The sequence below is a fragment of the Rhinopithecus bieti genome, unplaced genomic scaffold (genome assembly GCF_001698545.2).
Source record: "Rhinopithecus bieti isolate Rb0 unplaced genomic scaffold, ASM169854v2 scaffold_18548, whole genome shotgun sequence".
Classification (NCBI taxonomy): Eukaryota; Metazoa; Chordata; class Mammalia; order Primates; family Cercopithecidae; genus Rhinopithecus; species Rhinopithecus bieti.
In genome coordinates this window covers 2,972,220-2,978,219 of record NW_016809526.1, presented here as the reverse complement: position 1 = coordinate 2,978,219, position 6,000 = coordinate 2,972,220, and positions in this window count along the sequence as shown.

The window sequence follows — 6,000 nt, the reverse complement described above, 5'->3', positions numbered from 1 at the left end:
AGTAGCTGGGATTACAGGCATGTGCCACCATGCCCGGCTAATTTTTTGTATTTTTAGTAGAGATGGGGTTTCTCCATGTTGGTCAGGCTGGTCTCGAACTCCTGACCTCAGGTGATCTGCCCACCTTGGCCTCCCAAAGTGCTGGGATTACAGGAGTGAGCCACCACGCCCAGCCTGCATTTTTTATAACTCAGGGTAGAAAAAACATTTGGCTATTAATACCACTTTTTATAAGTACCAAAACTGGGCTTCACATTAATTTCCTTTTTCCTAATAAATGGGCTGGCTAATCTCTTCTGATAATGATGGACTAGGTAATTTGGATCTACTATCTTTTGAGGACAATTAGAAAAACTGCACAAACTATTAAAGGTATACACTTGAAACTACCTGAGATATATCCAGATAGGAAAGAATTACCAGGCCAAGATCAGGGAGTGTTTGATAGCACAATTTTGGGGATCACTTTTCTCCTGGGTAAGTTTATGATTCCTGAGAGGACTACTGAAAAAATAAGCAGTACTTCTGACACACTCAGAGTGCTAGGAGGATAGGAGCTAAAGTATGGAACTGGCCAAAGTGGGAGGTCAGGTGAACCTCCTCGCTTTAGGTTGAGTCCCTAAAGGGCTGCACCCTGCAACTAAGGTTGAATCAGAAATAGATAGGCCTTCCAAGGGCTGCAATTCAATCTTACTGAATAGGGGCCCTAAATATTGGAATTATCCAACAGAGACTATAAAATAGCTATGCTTATAATGTTCAAGGGCATAAAATATAAGATTAAAAATTGACAGAAAACTAGAAACTTTTTAAAAATAGGAAATTCTAGGAATGCTAAAAACATTACAGAAATTAGGAACTTGGCCAATAGGTACAATAACAGATTAGACACAGATTAAGTAAATTACAAAAGAGACCAAAAGAAAATATCCAAATGAAACACAGACAAAAAGATGGGAAACAAAGAAGAAAATTAAGAGACAAAGGAGAAAGTAGTAAAGTCTAATATGTGGGTAAACTGGAATTTCAGGAGGAAAAGAAGGGCAGATAACTTTTTAAAAAGATAATGACTGAGAATGTTGCAAAACTAATGAAAGATATCAAGCTGCAGATTTAAGAAGTCCTTTGGATTCCAAGAACAATAAATAAAAAGAAACGCCTGTCTATAGACATTAAAAGGACAATAAGGACATATGATGAATAACTTTATGCCAATAAATTCAACAATTTGGATGAAATGGACACAACTGAAAATCTAAATAATCTGATGCCTTTTAAATAAGTTAAATCTTTTATACAAATCCACCACATAAAGAAAACCCTAAGCCTGGATGGTTTCACTGGTGAATTTTATCAAACATTTAAAAGAGAAATAATACCCATCTTATACAACCTCTCAGGAACTACAGGAGGGAACGCTTTTATGAGGCTGGCATAATACCACCAGGAATATCTGAAAAAGACATTCTGAAAAGAAAACTAGTATTTCTCCTAAACAGCAATACAAAAATCTTTACAAAACACTGGCAAATCAAATCCAGTAATGTATTTAAAAGATCATGGTCAAGCAAGGGCTTAATCTAGAAATGTAAGGTTGATTTAATGTTTAAAAATCAATGTAATTGATCATATTAATAAAAAAAGGAGAGAAAGCATATCGCCAGCTCAATACAGAAAAACATCTGACAAAACTCAACTCCAAATCAAGATAAAAACTTTCAACAAATGTGGACAGGAAGAGAACTTCTTCAAACTGATAAAGCACATCTACAAAAACTCTACAGCTAATATCATGCTGAATGGTGAAACACAGAATGTGTTCTCATTAAAGATGGGATCAAAGCAAGGCTGCCTGCTCTTATCGCTCCTATTCGGCATTGCACTGTAAGTCCCAGTCACGGAAATAAAACAAGAAAAAGAAATAAAAGGCATATACAGATCAGAAACAAAGTATATTGCCTCTATTCACACAGTATGATGGTTTACATTAAAATTTACAGGAATCTACAAAACAACTATTAGAACTAATCAGTGAGTTTAGCAGGTTTGTAGGGCACAAAGTCAATAAACATAAATCAACTATACCTCTGTCTACTGACAGCAAACAATTGGAAAATGAAATTTTAAAATTTAAATACTGTACTATCAAAAACATAAAATACTTTAGGAAAAAATATAACAGAAGACATGCTAAATCTCTATACTGAAAACTACAAAACACTGCTGAGAATTCAAGAGGGCTTAAACAGAGATGAACCATGCTCATCAGCTGGAAGACTCAATATTGTTAAGCTGCTAATACTCCTTTAAGTTAAGCTATAGATTGAATGCAATTCCAGTGAAAACCCCAGGAATTCTTTTTAAACAAATTAAGCTAATTCTAAAATTCACATGAGAATGCAAAGGACCTAGAATCTCTAAAGCAATCTTGAACAAACTGGAGGGTTTACAGTACCTGACTAGGACTTACAAAATGTACCAGTCATCAAAACTGAGGTGCTGGCAGAGGACTGACAAATCAATGGAACAGTGGTGAGCCCAGAAACAGACTCATACTCATACAGTCATTTGATTCTTAACAAAGACACTGAGGCAATCTGTAGTGGCTATGAAAATGTACCATGCACATCTCCTGCTGAGGGAAACATAGTTGACTGATGGTCCCAGCTGCCAGTCTTCTTAATCTACTACCACATTTATGCCAAGCTTTCCTTATGCTACTCAGAGCCAATGAACACAGCAGGGTCAGTAATACTGGTCCATTCCTTTAACAGGCAACTATGGCTTGAGGATTCCCCATACGCCTGGCCAAAACTTTCTTAGAATAGCACTGCAGTCTACAACACTTTATTATATTATAATAAATATAATATTTAATTCTTATATTTATAATTATATAATTATATTTATAATTCTTTCCAACCAATCCTCCTTTTTCCCTCCTTTCCTTTGCAACTGGAAGGTTTTTACATGCTTTCTCTGGTCCCCTCCCTTTTTTCGTCATAGGCATTCCCTCCAATAATTCTCTTACACATCTAATCCTTGTCTTGGCATATGCATCTCCAAGGGCCTACACTAATAATACAGGTGGTGGCAGAAGTAGTCTAAAAATATGTGTTAGAATACTGGACTGGATTCTCCACTATCTGGTGGGCAAAGAGGATGTCATCCTGAGTGGTATGTGGGGCATGGATAGTCCCTGGCACAAGGCAATGGCCAAATTGCTAAAGATTTCATTAATGGTAACCTGGGAAAACATACTGGTGAGAATACCCTTGCATGTGTAATGATTCAGGCATTTGAATGAAATGGGGAAAACAATGCCTACAAGGACAGTGGGGTTTGCTGGTTATTGCTAAGTTGCTATGATGCTCTGCAGAGGGATAATGAGAAAGTAAGAGCTGTTAACAGGCAGTTAAAGTCTAAGTATAAAAGCTTAGTTTGGTAGCTTACAATGAGACTCTTATTCCTGACTATGGAAGAGCAGATACAGCTGAGCAGCCGACTGAAGATCTGTTCATTAAAGAGTTCTAGAGGCATTTAAATGCTCAGCTGAAGCAGGTGTGCTCTGTTAAGGCCAAGAAAACTTGCATGAGGGCACATGAACAGAGTGGTCATAGTGGCAGAAATAAAGGCTATGTAATGAGCTCCCACACTTACCAAGGCCAATATGGCTACTGCTGTCTCTGAATGTCCTGTTAGCTGCCCATCAGATTCTAAAATGTATATAGACGCACAAGGAGCCAAGAATAATAATCTTGAAGAAGAACAACAAGGTGGACAGGCTTGCTTTCTGGATATTGACACCAGGGTCTCATTACGCTACTAAACTAAGCTTTTCTACTAAGGCTGTGACATTAAAAAACTGTGATACTGTTATAAAAATAAAGCCTATAAATAGACATGTATTTGTACCTACACATCAACATTATACAGTTGTATATCAACATAAATAATACATTCATTATTTATTTGTTGCCTCTACTTATGTATTCTTGATAAACTGGTCCTGCAGAGCAGTGAGGAAAGAACAATCTTTTCAATAAATGGGACTGTCTTGATTGGAAAAAAGAAAACCTGAAACTTAACTCCTACCTCACACCACACACAAAGTTAATTCCAGATGGGCTATAGATGTAAACGTGAAAGGTAAAACAACAAAGTCTCCAGAAGACGATATAGGAGAAACATATAACTTTGGAATAAAAACATAATTCTTAAACAGGACATAAAAAAAGGACTAACCATAAAAAAGATTGGATAATATGGATTATATTAAATAGGTAATTTCAAAGAAAATTAAAATAAGAAGCCACAGAGAGGGAGAAGATATGGCAATAAGCACATAAAAAGATGTTCAACCTTACTAGTAATCAGAAAAATGAAAATTTAAGTCACACTAAGATATTGCACACTAGAATACCTAAAATGAAACAGAATAATAACAGAGGGTGACAAGGATATGGAACAGGAATTCTCAGAATGCTGGTGGGAGTATAAATTTGTACAACATTTTTGGAAAACATTTTTGGCATTATCCACTTAAAGCTGAAAATATGCTTATTCTATGATCTAGTAATTCCACCTCTAGGTATACACTTAACAGAAATCCCTGCAAATGAACAAGAAACACATGCAAAAGTATTCACAGCAGTATTATTTATAAGAAGCTCCAAATTGTATACTAAAATATTCATCAACAGTAGAATGGGTAAATTGTGGTATGTTTATACCATGGACTACTATAAAACAATGAAAAGGAACAAAATAGTTACATGTAACAACACGGTTAAATTTCACAAAATTTTAAGAGAAGTCAGACAATAAAAAGCACGTACCTAAAGATTCACTTTAATTAAAGTCCAAAATAGAGGCAAATTGATCTACAGTATTCAGAAACACATGCTGAGATGGCAAACGTCTAAATAGAAGAAGTGATTACTATCAATCAGGATAGCGGCTATCCTTAGCGTTGGAGTTAGGAAAGGGGTGGTGATTAGGAGGGTGCACAAGAGGCACTTCTGGAGTGATGGCAATATTCTATTTCTTGACCTGGATGGTGGTTACACTGTAATAATAGATGACTGAGTTGAAAATTTTATGTACTTTTCTGTATGCATGTTTCATAATACAAAGATTAAACCACTAAGCAAAAGGAATGAATCAATTTTTGAGATCAAGATGAAAAGCCTGGTATTTGGTTAGTAGGCCCTTCTCTTTATTTTCTTAATGATATGTAGTTTACATTGAATTATTCACATTATTTTGCTGAGACCCTACGCCAGACATTTCTGAGATGGCTGGCTAAGGGTAAAAAGTTTATTGCCAAAGAGCTGTAGAAAATTAACCAAACCAAAATCAAACCTAAAATATGGCCTACTTTTAATATGCTCTAAAAACCGTAATAGAATCGAGCATAATTATTTATTTTTTGAGTGGAAGGAAATTTCTTCAAAGGAGAAAGGATTCCTGCCCACAGAGTAAATCAGGCAGATGAGATAATTCAGACATGAAAGGGATAGACAAAATGTCAAATGCCTTTGCTGCTTGCTTCAAATTACATAACTTTCAAGGCAGAATTATCTCTGACAGAATCCTTAGAAGTAAGATTTTTAGATTTTAAAGATAGCAGTATAAAGGATAGCTGGTCATGTTAAAATGGGAGTAAGACAGAAATTGTGTAGGTGTTAACAGGAAAAAAAGGGGGGACTGCATACTATACCTAAGCAGAAAGAAAACCAAGATGATGATGAGTCTAGGGGAGTGGAATGAAAAGTCTTAAAAAGATAGGAAGATTCATCTGCATGATTTGACAATGCAGAAGAGCCTGTGAATGGACCTCATAAGAAAAGATTGGACTCGCATTACAGCAAATTACATGTGAAGAATTTCTACATGGGAGTTTAATTGTGGGATTCAGATATTAAGGAGATTGGTCAATCTTCCTAAGAGATAGTCCTTTCACCCCACTCAAACCCCAAACTCTGTACAAATTCAACC